The 13,826-nt window shown below is 37.7% G+C and overlaps 1 non-coding gene across 1 annotated transcript; it reads left to right on the top strand.

Annotated features, from left to right (window-relative positions):
* The first annotated feature begins 946 nt into the window (after positions 1 to 946).
* LOC112423222 (small nucleolar RNA SNORA43) lies at positions 947 to 1,084 on the top strand. The gene has a single exon (XR_003013703.2). It is a non-coding gene; the product is annotated as a small nucleolar RNA SNORA43 (small nucleolar RNA).
* Positions 1,085 to 13,826: the final 12,742 nt, after the last annotated feature.

Here is a 13,826-nt window from a genome sequence, read left to right as displayed (position 1 = left end):
ACAATTCAATTCACAAACAAAAATTGGTTTTATATTACCAGTGAGAAGGACTAACCGTAGCTATTTTGGGAGTTGTAATACCTCCTTTAAGCCACAAAGATACTTGAGCACATTACCTTAACAACCAATGTATTCTGGAGATCATTTTACAATATGAAATACTGAATAGCAAGAACATTGTGAACATTTTCAATCTTCTTACACAATATAAATGTAGTCTGAAAATCCCATTACACACAAATACATACAGGCTCTTAAAATACAGGAAATAATGTGAAAAAGTATTATACCCATTCCTCAAGTCTCTGGAACAATTTTACTCTTCTTAATATAATTTTTTGTCCAGAAAAGGAAAAGACTAAATTCATGGATTTATCCAAAGAGGTAAAGGAGAGAAGAGGAAATTGTTTGTGGTGTATGAAAGATGCTGCCTACAGTAGCACAAATAATCCCATTCACAGCTGCCAGCCTGCTAAGCATTGCTTACTTATGCTGCGGGCAACTATTGTGGAAATGACAGGAGGACAGGAAGGCATGAGAAAGGGGCAGACAGCTACTGATGAAAGAGTCATCAACTACTGTAGATACTTCTTGGAGATTGGAAGTTGAATTTTACATTTCTTTATATCCCCAGGTTTAATTTAAAAAAAAATCGCTTGTAGGTGTTCAATAAACATTTGATAAATGAATGGGGAACAGTTAAGTTATTTTCCTTGAATCCTAGGCAGGATGATTTGATACACTTTGGATTATTGAGGTTTTATGAAATTTTAAATGCAGGGAGAACTACTATTTACCCAATTGAAGTCCAAATATAAGCATTTTATGGTAAACCAGGAGAAAGTAGAAGGCAAAAATGCATTAGCTTAAAGCCTAGAACACCAAATGAAGATAAAATGTATGCATGAAAGTGTGTTAAAGAAAATCATTGCACTGCCCTGCAGATGCTCTCCTGGACTTGCCAGCCCCATAAACTCAGTTGCTCTGCTGTGCCTATACTATTGGAGCAAAAAAAAAGTGGCTATCTCTATGCTCAGTGTTCACAAACCAGTGAGCACTAAGAATGGTTTATAGCCTGACATTTCTTAGAAAAGAAGAAGAAGAAAACTGTTGCATAGTATCAACTAAATTTGAACATACATGTTTCCTATGATTCAGTAATTCTTTTTTTCCTTTTTTTTTTTCTTTTTTTGTTTTTTTGAGACAGAGTCTCACTCTGTCACCGAGGAAGGTGTGCAGTGGCGCGATCTCGGCTCACTGCAACCTCCACCTCCTGGATTCAAGCACTTCTCCTTCCTCAGCCTCCTGAGTAGCTGAGATTACAGGCATCGGCCATCACACCTGGCTAATTTTTGTCTTTCTTGTAGATATGGGGTTTTACCATGTTGGCCCAGCTGGTCTCAAACTCCTGACCTCGTGATGCACCCGCCTCGGCCTCCCAAAGTGCTGGGATTACAGGCGTGAGCCACTGTGCTCGACCTGATTCAGCAATTCTACTCTTAGGTATTTATTCAATAAAAATGTGCACACAGGTGCAACAAAAGACATGCACAACAGCCAAAATTGAAAATAACCCATTCAAATTTGTGTTATATTCATGCAATGAATAAAATGCACATAATGAAAGTGATAAAACCACAGCTACATTCAATAACATGAATGTGTCTAACAAGCATATATGCTGAATACAGAAGCCAGACAAAGGAATGCACAGTATATGATCCCATCTACATGAAGTTGTAAAACAGGCAAAACTAATCGAGTCAGAATAGTGGTTACCTTTGAGGAGGAGAATGGGGTAATGTTGAAGAAGGGATAAGTGTTGGGAAAAAACTACTGGGGTGTTAGTAATATTCTTTTCTCAGACATGAGTGTTAGTTACGCAAGTGTATTCATTTTACATTGAATTGTAAATCCTTAGGATTTGTACACTTTCTGTTCAGTAGAAATAGCAAAAGAAGCTATGTAAAAGTCTCCTAGAATAACCTTTGCTTTTGACCTTCTTTTCAACTCAAATACAGCTGAAATTATTGCTTTATCTTAACTGTAGACAAAGATGCATGAAGTGGGAGATTATAACATGGCCATAAATTTCTCGAATCCCTCTATGTATACCCCTTATTATCATGAGATATACTCCTTCACTTCACCCTTGGGACCAAAATAGATATCCAATGCCAAATCTGAGTTTTTGTCTGAACCATAATTAGAATTTCAACTTTTTTACCCCAGGTATATTTTTTCACACCTCTGTGAGAGGTTTAAATCCAGCATATGACTTACTTTGGCCAATGGAACATTAGCAACTATGATGCATGCAGAAGCTCGAATAGTTCTTGTGCATAGAAGATTGGCCTGTCCTGGTGCTGGAAATCCTTTCATCACCAAGAGAATGAGCCCCAGTTACGTTGCTGGATAATGAGAGATCATGACCATTTCTCTAACCAATATTGGGCCAACTGCCACACATAGTAGTAAGCCCACTTCAGACCAGTCAGCCTGCCAAGTGCCAGAAATGTGAGTGAGCCTTGAGCTGTCTGGCACTGACCAGAAGGACAGAACTTTGAGAACTAATAACTATTTGCTCTTTTAAGTCACTAGTTTTGGAGTATTAATAGTTTGCTACACAACAAAAGCTGTCTAATACAAAAAAGAATCCCTGAACTTTTTGCACAGCAACTAGTATAACACTGCATACTGTTAAACACTTAATAAATTTATTTAATCATGAGAGAGATTTCTTCTTCTGGTCTTTTCTCCTAAGTAGTCAGTTTTGCAACCTAAAACCTCAATATTTAGCTTCACGAATGTTAAATGTTCAAAATGCCTGTTTCATTGTTCTTGTCATTGTCAGTTTTGTTTTGTTTTATATACTAGCCTCTTGGAAGGCCTCAGGAATGACCTTCAGATATGTTAAGGTTTTCCCTGAAAGCCATAGTGATTACTGTTTCTATCACCATGGTTTAGAAAATAACAGTCGAAACTTGTTCAGCAGCTGCATGATTTCTTTTTAATGGATAAATTTTGTCAGAGACATGTTGAACAAATTTACTATGGAGGGTTGTGGAATCTCCTTTAAGCCTTTGAAGAAAAGAATTCCCTCCTATTTGATCATATAAGGCATCTCCTGTTTGATCTCTTGGTCCCTACTGACCCTGTGGTTTTAGCATATGCCAAGATGGAACATAAAGAAGAAAGCCCAGGCTGGACGCAATGACTCACGTCTGTAATCCCAGCACTTTGGGAGGCTGAGGCGGGCAGATCACCTGAGGTCAGGAGTTCGAGACCAGCCTGGCTATCATGGTGAAACCCCATCTCTACTAAAAATACCGAAAATTAGCCAGGCATAGTGGCGGGCACCTGTAATCCCAGCTACTCAGAAGGCTGACAGAATCGCTTGAACCCATGATGCAGAGGTAGCAGTGAGCCGAGATCATACCAGCCTGGGCAACAAGAGCAGAACTCCGTTTCAAAAAAAAAAAAAAAAAAAAAAAAAAACCAAAAAGAAGAAGAGCGTCTCTGCAGTGTGGTAGGACTGCTGTCCTACCAATTAAGAACATTAATTTTTATAATGTTCTTAACTCTAAGAGACTTGTGGTTCATAATCTGGGTTTTTAGGAGAATCCTATGTATAATCAATTAGCTCTGTTGGCTATGCCATTGTAGGCGATGCCCCTCTCTTTTTGTTACTGTTCATCTGGTGTATATTACTGATCAGAAGTGTAGGGTGGAGGAGATTGTGGTGAATGGTTAACACACTATATGGACACAGTAAAAAACCTAACCCAAGTATATGCTCCACTGATAGAGGCCCAATAGTATCACCTTTGAAAAACAGCTAGCAGTAGTGTAGGGAATGCTGCTATCTTGCTTTTCTACTGGTCTCAACTACTTTAATTTGAAAAGGGTAAAAACAAGTGTATGTGGTAGGTGTTTTGAAACATTAAGTGATACATTTTTCGTTCTCCTTCCATCTCCCCATTATTTTCTATTACCCAGTACTCCCTTTCTGCTTTTAAGTCATTAGACAGGGGGCCACATTGTGCTCACTGGGAGATGTCCCTGTAGAAACAGAGAACAAAGATGTCAAGCCTTGGCTTTTGAGTTTCAAAAGTTGTAGTACAAGAGTAAGTCAGAGCTACCTGGAGAAGAGTGTGATGAGGCAGAATTTGTTTTTATAACTCCAATTTAAGATAAGGTTTTTCTAAACTTCAAGAGAGAATATATGACCCCATATAAATTTGAAATTGTGAAAGTTAATGCTATGGTTTGGCTGAGTCCCTACCCAAATCTCAACTTGCATTGTATCTCCCAAAATTGCCACATGTTATGGGAGGGACCCAGAAGGAGGTAATTGAATCATGGGGGCCAGTCTTTCCCCTGCTATTCTTGTGATAGTGAATATGTCTCACCAAGATCTGATGGGTTTATTAGGGGTTTCTACTTTTGCCTCTTCCTTACTTTTCTCTTGCCACCATGTATGAAGTGCCTTTCACCTCCTGCCATGATTCTGAGGCCTCCCCGGCCATGTGGAAGTGTAAGTCCAATTAAACCTCTTTTTATTCCCAATTTTGGGTATGTCTTTATCAGCATCTTGAAAACAAACTAATACAGTAAATTGATACCAGCAGAATGGGGCATTGCTGAAAAGATACCTGAAAATGTGGAAGTGACTTTGGAACTGGGTAGCAGGCAGAAGTTGGAACAGTTTGGAGGGCTCAGAAGAAGTTAAGAAAATGTAAGAAAGTTTGAAACTCCCTAGAGACTTGTTGAATGGCTTTGACCAAAAGCCTGATAATAATATAGACAGTAAGGTCCAGGCTGAGGTGGTCTCAGATGGAGATAAGGAACTTGTAGGTACTGGAGCAGTGGTGACCTTGACTCCTGTTATGTTTTAGCAAAGAGACTGGCAGCATTTTGCCCCTGCCCTAGATATTTGTGGAACTTTGAACTTGAGAGGGATGATTTAGGGTATCTGGAGGAAGAACTTTCTAAGCAGCAAAGCATTCAAAAAGTGCCTGGGGTGCTGCTAAATCATTCCATTTTAAAAGGGAAACAGAGCATAAAAGTTCAGAAAATTTGTAGCCTGATGACGCAGTAGAAAAGAAAAACTTATTTTTTGAGAAGAAATTCAAGCCAGCTCTAGACATTTGCATAAGTAGCAAGGAGCCTTATGTTAATCCCCAAGACCATGGGGAAAATGTCTCCAGGCCATATCAGACAACTTCCCAGAAGCCCCTCCCATCACAGGCCTGGAGGCTCAGGAGGAAAAAGTGGTTTTGTGGGCCGGGCCCGGGATCCCCATGCTATGTGCAGCCTAGGGACCTGGTGCCCTGTGTTCCAGCCACTTCAGCCATGGCTGAAAGGGGCTAACATAGAGCTCAGGCTGTGGCTTCAGAGGGTTGAAGCCCCAACCTTTGGCAGCTTCCATGTGATGTTGAGCCTGTGGGTGCATGGAAGTCAAGAATTGAGGTTTGAGAACCTCCACCTAGATTTCAGAAGATGTATGGAAACACCTGGATGCCCAGGCAAAAGTTTGCTACAGGGGCAGGGCACACATGAAGAACCTCTGCTAGGGCAGTGAGGAAGAGAAAAGTGGGGTTGGAGCCCCTACACAGAGTCCATACTGGGGCACTGCCTAGTGGAGCTATGAGAAGAGGGCCACCATCCTCCAGACCCCAAAATGGTAGATCCACTGGCAGCTTGCACCATGCACCTGGAAAATTCACAATCAGTGCCAGCCCATGAAAGCAGCCAGGAAGGAGGCTGTATCCTGAAAAGCCACAGGGGTGGAGCCATCCAAGACCATAGGAACCCACCTCTTACATCAGGGTGACCCAGATGCAAGAGATGGCATCAAAGGAGATCATTTTGGAGCTTTAAGGTTTGACTGCCCTGCTGGAATTCAGACTTACATTGGCCCTCTAACCCCTTTGTTTTGGCCAATTTATTCCATTTGGAATGGCTGTATTTACCCAATACCTGTACCCCCATTGTATCTAGGAAGTAACTTGTTTGGTTTTGACTTTACAGGCTCACAGGTGGAAGGGACTTGCCTTGTCTTGGATGAGACTTTGGACTGTGGACTTTTGGGTTAATGCTGAAGTGAGTTAAGATTTTGGGGGACTATTGGGAAGGCATGATTGGTTTTGAAATGTGAGCACATGAGATCTGGCAGGGTCAAGGGTGGAATGATATGGTTTGCCTGTGTCCCCACCCAAATCTCACCTTAAATTGTATCTCCCAGAATTCCTACATGTTGTGGGAGGGACCCTGGGGGAGGTCATTGAATCATGGAGGCTGGTCTTTTCTGTGCTATTCTCATGGTAGTGAATAAGTCTCAGGAGATCTGATGAGTTTATCAGGGTTTCCACTTTTGCTTCTACCTAATTTTTCTCTTGTCGCCACTGTGTAAGAAGTGGCTTTTGGCAGTGCGCAGTGGCTTACGCCTATAATCCCAGCATTTTGGGGGCCAACGTGGGCAGATCATGAGGTCAGGAGATCAAGACCATCCTGGCCAACATAATGAAACCTCATCTCTACTAAAAATACAAAAATTAGCTGGGCATGGTGGCAGATGCCTGTAATCCCAACTACTCGGGAGGCTGAGACAGGAGAATCACTTGAACTTGGGAGGTGGAGGTTGCAGTTAGCCAAGATCGTACCACTGCACTCTAGCCTGGTGACAGAGCTAGACTCCATCTCAAAAATAAAAAAGAAAAAAAAAGTGGCTTTTGCTTCCTGCCATGATTCTGAGGCCTCCCCAGTATGTGGAACTGTAAGTCCAATTAAACCCCTTTTTGTTCCCAGTTTTGGGTATGTCTTTATCCGCTGCATGAAAACAAACTAATACCGTTAAGGAGGCTTGTATTCTGCTGCCTTTCCGGGTTACCTGGAAAATGACAAGCCCCACAGAATTCTTTATATCACCATAGCACTAGAGAATAGATTAGAAATTTCTGAATATAATGAATAGACAGAAGAATCATAGGAAGTCTTACAGAGTCCTTGCAAGACTCAACCAGGAGAAGGAAGTAGCCAAAAGACTTTTCTGTGAAGATGACACAGAACCTGTGGATTTGTGATGTTGGGCTTCATAACAAGGAGGAAAAAAGCACAGCAACAGCTATAATGTGGAACCCATGACTAGAGGACAAATGAAAACTCAGACATTGCTGGATTTTCCAGTGTAGAAGAGTGATGATAATTGAAATATTTCAAGATAGGCCCATGACAATCAGGAATGAGACACTCAACCTAGGGGAGAAAATGAGGAGCAAGAAAATAATGAATTTGCTGGATTTACCCAAAATTGACTAGATTAATTTTTCTACTACTAAATAGAATAGCGTTCAAAATAGGTGTTGAATGCAAGTAAAATTGTATACATTATGATCTAGAGCAGAGGGGTTGTGACAATAATGCAGGGCCAGATCATGAAGAGCATCATTAACTGTGCTATGGGGAGTCATTGAAGGGCTTCAAAGACAGGATCAGCTCTGTGATTTAGGGGTTCTCTCTAAGCAATGTGCAGGCTGTATTAAAGAACATACATATTAGAGGAAGGTGCCTAAGTGATAGACTAGGTGGTGGGGAGTCACTAGGAGAGAGAAGATTCATTGTTGAGGGATTTGCTTAGGATAAGGTTTAATTACACTAGATCTAATTTCTATGATAGGACACAGAAATTCTATTATATTGAAAGTAACTTTATCAAGAAAAGATTGAGAATCCTTAGGATCAAATCCAAGTTAACGTAATCATAATCCTGCCTGAATATAGGAGAAATAACATAAACTTATCTGAGGAACTTAATTTTGTATAGAAAGATTTAAGAGATAGTCTTATGTTATTTGAATATGTATGCTAGCTCCTTTGCATCCATTTAGGGTGTAGAATAATAGAAAGTCACAAGGAAACATTGCTCCTACCCTAACAAGAATGAAAGGCAATAACAAATGCATAGGTTTGGTTCAACAAAAGAGAGCTGAGGATGCAAAAAAGACTAATGAATTAAATCAAAGTGAGAGAAGAAATCCTCAGCTACTCCACCCTTGTAGAAAAGCTGGAGGAGGAGGAAGCTGCCACAAAAGCAAATAAGAAGAAAATGGCTGAGCTTTTTAACATATTTTTAAAGGCCAAATAAAGCCTGGTGTGATGATTCAGAAACCCTAAGTGGCCCATACACAAAGACAGTTTGCTCTTTTCAAATCTTTTCCAAAGGCCTCCACTGAGTCATTGCTGGCAAGATTGGGGAAGGACAGAGAAATGGAGAGATTTATCCTCCAGAAGCACAGGCTAAAGTATGAAGGAAGACAGGAGAATGGAGGGAATTCCACAAAGCACTATAGGCCTGAGAATGGGGAGCTTTCTATGGTTGGGTGAGGGGTAGGAGACTTGTGAGAGATGTCACTGCTCTTCTTAGATACAGGTGTGCTGGGCCTGCTGAAACCTGAGGGTAAAGCAGGACAACTGCAAGGAAACTTCCAGGCATTTCAGGCCTCAAAAGTTTAAAGCAGCAGCCCACTGGAGCTGAGAGAGAAATTAAAGAGCTGACAGATAATCCCCTGAAAAACGGGTGCACCAGGCATACCAAAGGCTAAAGTCAGGGAAAGAGAACTTAGGCAAACTCTCCAATTACTCAGATCTCAAGCTGTGCTAAAGGGAATATTCTAATCCTACCCTCAAACCTTTGAAGTCTGTACTGAACTAAATCTAAAGCATGAGAAAGTCTATACTCATCTCAATTACAGATAGTTTGACCTCCTCTCATTAACAGCCTGACTGAAAAGAAGATACCCTTTTCTGAGTAAAAGTTTTATTTGCTTTCATCTCTATTCCTTTATACACAATGTTAGCATTTAATAAAAATTATGAGATACACAAAGAAGCAAGCAAATATGACTCATACTCAAGAAAGAAAATAGCCACTTGAATAAGACCCAAAGATGATAGAAATGTTGAACATATCAAAGTATTTAAAATAATCATGATAAACTAGCTAATGGTACTAGTAGAAAAAGTGAACAGTATTTGTGAAAAGATAGAGAATATCAGAAAAGCTGTAAAAACTATTTTAAAAAGAGCCTAGATGTGAAAAAATATGATGACAAAGATGAAGAATTCTTTTGTGGGCTTACAAGGCCAGAGTACATACCACAAGAATGAATTCGTGTACTTGAAGATAGGTCAATAGGAATTATATAAACTGATACAAAAGTGAAACATGAGAGAGAAAAAATATGTCTGAGATAAGTGAAACAATATAAAATGATCAATCATACATGTAATTTGAGTTATGGAAAGAGAACAAAAAGAATAAGGTCAAAAATCCTAAATTGATGAAAATCCTCCATGTACATATTCAAGAAACTCAGCAAACTCTAATCTGAATAAATACAAATTAAATTACACCTAGGCACTGCTAACAGTCAAACTGCTAACAGAATCCAAGATAAAAGGAACATCTTAAAAGCAGCCAGAGAATAGAAAACACATTGCATACAGATGAATGACAATAAGAATGTTGACAGACTACTCATTAGCAACAACTGAAGGCTAGAAGACAATGGAACAATAGCTTCTAAGTGCTGAAAGAGTAAAACTACAATCTAGTATTCTATACCCAGCAAAATAATCTTCAAGCATGAAGGTAAAATAAACACATTTGCACGTGTAGAGAATCTGGAACAATATTCCTCTTTATCAGACCTGCAATTAAGTTAATCCTAAGAGAATTTCTTAAGACTGAAGAAAAAATATTCCAGAGAGGAAAGGTACCAGACAAAAATTATCAAATAGAAATATACGTATATTCAAATTCCATTTAAAAACTATTGGTTGTTTAAATAAAAATTAATAGCAGTATATTATGGGATTTATAGCATAAATAAAAGTTGAATGTATGAAAAGAATAGCACAAAGTGAAGGAGGGCAGTAATTAGAAGTTCTTTGTTGCAAGATGCTTATGCTATTGATGAAGTCATAAATTAATTGTGGAAGATATACTATGAAAGATAAAGATGCAGTCAGTCTTAGTCGACTCAGGTTGCCATAACAAAACATAGTAGACTGGATGACTTAAACAACTGACATCTATTTCTTATAGTTCTGGGGGTTGAGAAGTTCAAAATCAAGGTGCCAGCCAGTTTGGTTCCTGGTGAGGGCTCTCTTCCTGGCTACTTTCTCAGTATGTCACCATATAGTGGAGAGAGAAAGCAAGCAAGTTCTCTGGTCTCTTCTTATAATGATAGTAACTATATCACGAGGACCCCACACTCATGACCTCATTTAAACCTAATTACCTTTCAAAAGCCTCATCTCCAAATGCTAACACATTGGGGGTTAGAGTTTCAACATATGAATTTTGAGGGAACAAAATTCAGTCCATATTGCTTACGTATTGTAATCTCCACCAAGAGGTGCAACTAAAAAGTCAATTGAGAAGCTAAAATAGAATATATTTTAAAAGACTGGATTCACTCAAGAGATGACAGGGAGAAACAGATATAAAGAGAAAATGGGACAGATAGAAAAAAAAATCACAAACATGGTAGAATTAAACACGAACACATCAATAATTTCATGAAAGGTAAATGGAGTATCGAGCTTTTCAGTTAAAATAAGTGAAAGCCAGTCTAGATAAAAATTCAGACTCAATTATGCTATTTATCAGTAATACATTTTAACTGTAAAGACAAACAGAAAGTAAAAGAATGGAAAAGATATGTAATGCATACACTAAACATAAAGAAACTGGTATGACTCTCTAAATATCAGACTCTGTAAAACAGAGTATTCCTAGATAAAAGAGGGACATTTCATAGCCATACAAGAGAAAATAATGTCTATGCACCTAATATAAAGCTCCTAAATGCTTGAAGTAATAGTGTGAAATAGATGCAAAAATATAGTTGGAGATTTTGATACCTCAGTAATCCATAGAGCAATTAGATAAAAAATTAATAAAGGTATAGAAGATTAGAGAAACTCTATGAACTAAATTCACCTAATTTAGTTATAAAATAACCAAACCAAAACAATACAATTATTCTAAATTGCACATGGAAAATATATCAAGATAGACCGTACTGGGCCGCAAAACAAGTTGTAATAAATTTCAGTGATTAAAATCATACAGAATGTATGTCTCTGACCACAATAGTATTAAGCTAGATTAATATAGTAAAATATCTAGAGAATCTTCAAATATTTGGAAAATAAACAAATTTTTAAATAACTCATGGATCAAAGAAGAAACCACAAGATAAGTAAAAAAAATATTTAGCAATGAAATGGCAATTAGATACAGCATTTGAAAATTTGTGGCATACATACTAAAGCTGAACTTAGAGATAAATCTATGGCTTTAAATGCTTATATTAGAAAAAAGAAATATATACATTAAATGATTTATGCTTTCAATTTAAGAAGCTAGAAAAATTGGAGCAAATTAACACAATATAAGTAAAAGAAGTAATTTGAAATTAGTAAAGTAGAAAATGGACACAAAAGATGAACAATATAAAAAAATTGGTTCTTTGAAAAGATTATAAAATTGGTAAATATCTAATAGGACTGATCAATAAAAGAAATAAAGCCAAAATTGTCAATATTAAAAATGATAGAGAGATATCCTCTCTATACAAATTATACAGATATTAAAGGACACAAAGGGACATTATAAACAATTTTACACAAATAATTTAAACAACCTCAGTAAACAGACAAATTTCAAACATCAAATTACAAAAACGAACATGAAAATATATTGAAAACCTCCAAAGCCTTATACTTATCAAATAAATTAAAACCTTCATTTGAAATAGAATATAAAACTTGCCACAGTTTCAGAAAATACAGGAAGAAGAGATGCTTCCCAAATTGCTTTAGGAGGTCAGATTGCCCCTATATCAAGACCATACCAGAACATTCAAGGAGAGAAAATTTCAGCCCACTACATACCCAAGAATGGTTAAAATGAAAGACTAACCAACCATACCAAATGTTGGCAAAGAGTGAATCAGCCAAAACTATCATACAGTCGTGGTGGAAATGTATAATGGTATAATATGATATAACCACTTTAATGAAATTTGTAGCAGTTATTTTAAAAGGTAAATATATATTTACTTTATGATCCTGTAATTCCACACCTATGTAATCCAAAAGGATTTAAAATATATTGTTCACCAAAGCCTCGTGCAAAAATGCCTATAGTAGCTTTATAATAGCTAAAACCTGGAATCACCCCCAAGTAGTCATCAACAGAAAAATAAATAAGCAAATAGTGGTGTCAAATAGAATATTTAAAAAATATTATGTTCAATGAAAGAAGCTAGACATAAGAATAAATATTCTTGATAAATATTCATGATTCTAGAAAAATCAAATCTAGTTAATGGTAATAGAAATCAGGACAGTAGTTGGATGTCATTAAGGGTTGAGGGGAAGGGTCACAAGGGAAATTTCTGAGGTGATGGAAATAATTTATAACTTTATAAGTATTTGGATTTGTCAAAATAATAAATTTGTCAAAATCAAACTGCTTAATTAGTAACTGAATTTTACTGTATATCAATTATAGCTCAATAAATATGGCTGGAAACAAAAAATACTTATGACAATTTATTATTATTACTATTATTATTATTTTGAGACATGGTCTAGCTCTGTCGCTCAGGTTGGAGTGCAGTGGCTTGATCTCTGCTCACTGCAGCCTGGGCCTCCCAGGCTCAGTGATCCTCCCAACTCAGCCCCCTGGTTTTCTGCGACTAAAGGTGTGCACCACCACACCCGGCTAAATTTTGTATTTTTTGGTGGAGATGGGGTTTTGCCATTTTGTCCAGGCTGGTCTCAAACTCCTGAGTTCAAGAGATCCACCTGCCTCAAGCTCCTAAAGTGTTGGGATTACAGGTGTGAACCACTGCACCCAGCCTGACAATTTATTTTCAATAAGTAAAATTTACTAATAAAATTACATTTTTCAAATAGAAAGTATTCAGCCTTAAATGTATTACAAAATAGCTTATTGTTTGTGTTAGAAAAATTGAAGCAACTTTCAATAAGATTATTTTAAAATTTTTATCTTTTTGTTTCTATTAAATTATTTTGCAAACTGTCATTTTGTAGCAGGTCAAGTTTGGGACTTTAAAAAGTCTTTTTTCTGTCTTTAAGATTTGATTAATTACCTAGTTATTTAAAATGCTTTGGGCCAGGCTTAGTGGTTCATGCCTGTAATCTCAGCACTTTGGGAGGCCAAGGTGGGCAGATTGCTTGAGCCCAGGAGTTCAAGACCAGCCTGGGCAACATGGAAAATCCCGTCTCTACCCAAAATACAAAAATTAGCTGGGTTTGGTGGTGCATGCCTGTAATTCCAGTTGCTCAGGACGCTGAGGTGGGAGGATAACTTGAGTCAGGGGAGGCTGCAGTGAGACAAGATTGCGGTACTGCATTCTAGCCTAGGTGACCGAGCAAGACCCTGTTTCAAAAAATAAAATAAAATGCTTTGAAGCCTAAACAAATTCTCTAAAAACCTACCAGTGTCAGTGCCTCTCTTACCAATGGGCCTCATTCTAACCTTTCTATACACACAGTAAGTAAAAAAATAAATAAATCTTGTCTCTGTCACAGACACTGTGTGAAACAAGTTTAAGCCTCAGCAGTCTTATTATAATTTTACCAGTCCCAGACCTCTAATTAATTTGTCATTAAATACAATTAAGAAACTGAAGTAATTCAGTTTAAGAATCTGCATAGGTTGTAAAGAGTAATTAAAAGGCTTCCTTAATTCATTAGAAATCAGAGAAAAATTGGAACCCAAAGGA

This window comes from Macaca nemestrina, chromosome 11 (assembly GCF_043159975.1).
Source record: "Macaca nemestrina isolate mMacNem1 chromosome 11, mMacNem.hap1, whole genome shotgun sequence".
NCBI lineage: Eukaryota > Metazoa > Chordata > Mammalia > Primates > Cercopithecidae > Macaca > Macaca nemestrina.
This window is presented reverse-complemented; position numbering and strand designations above follow the sequence as displayed.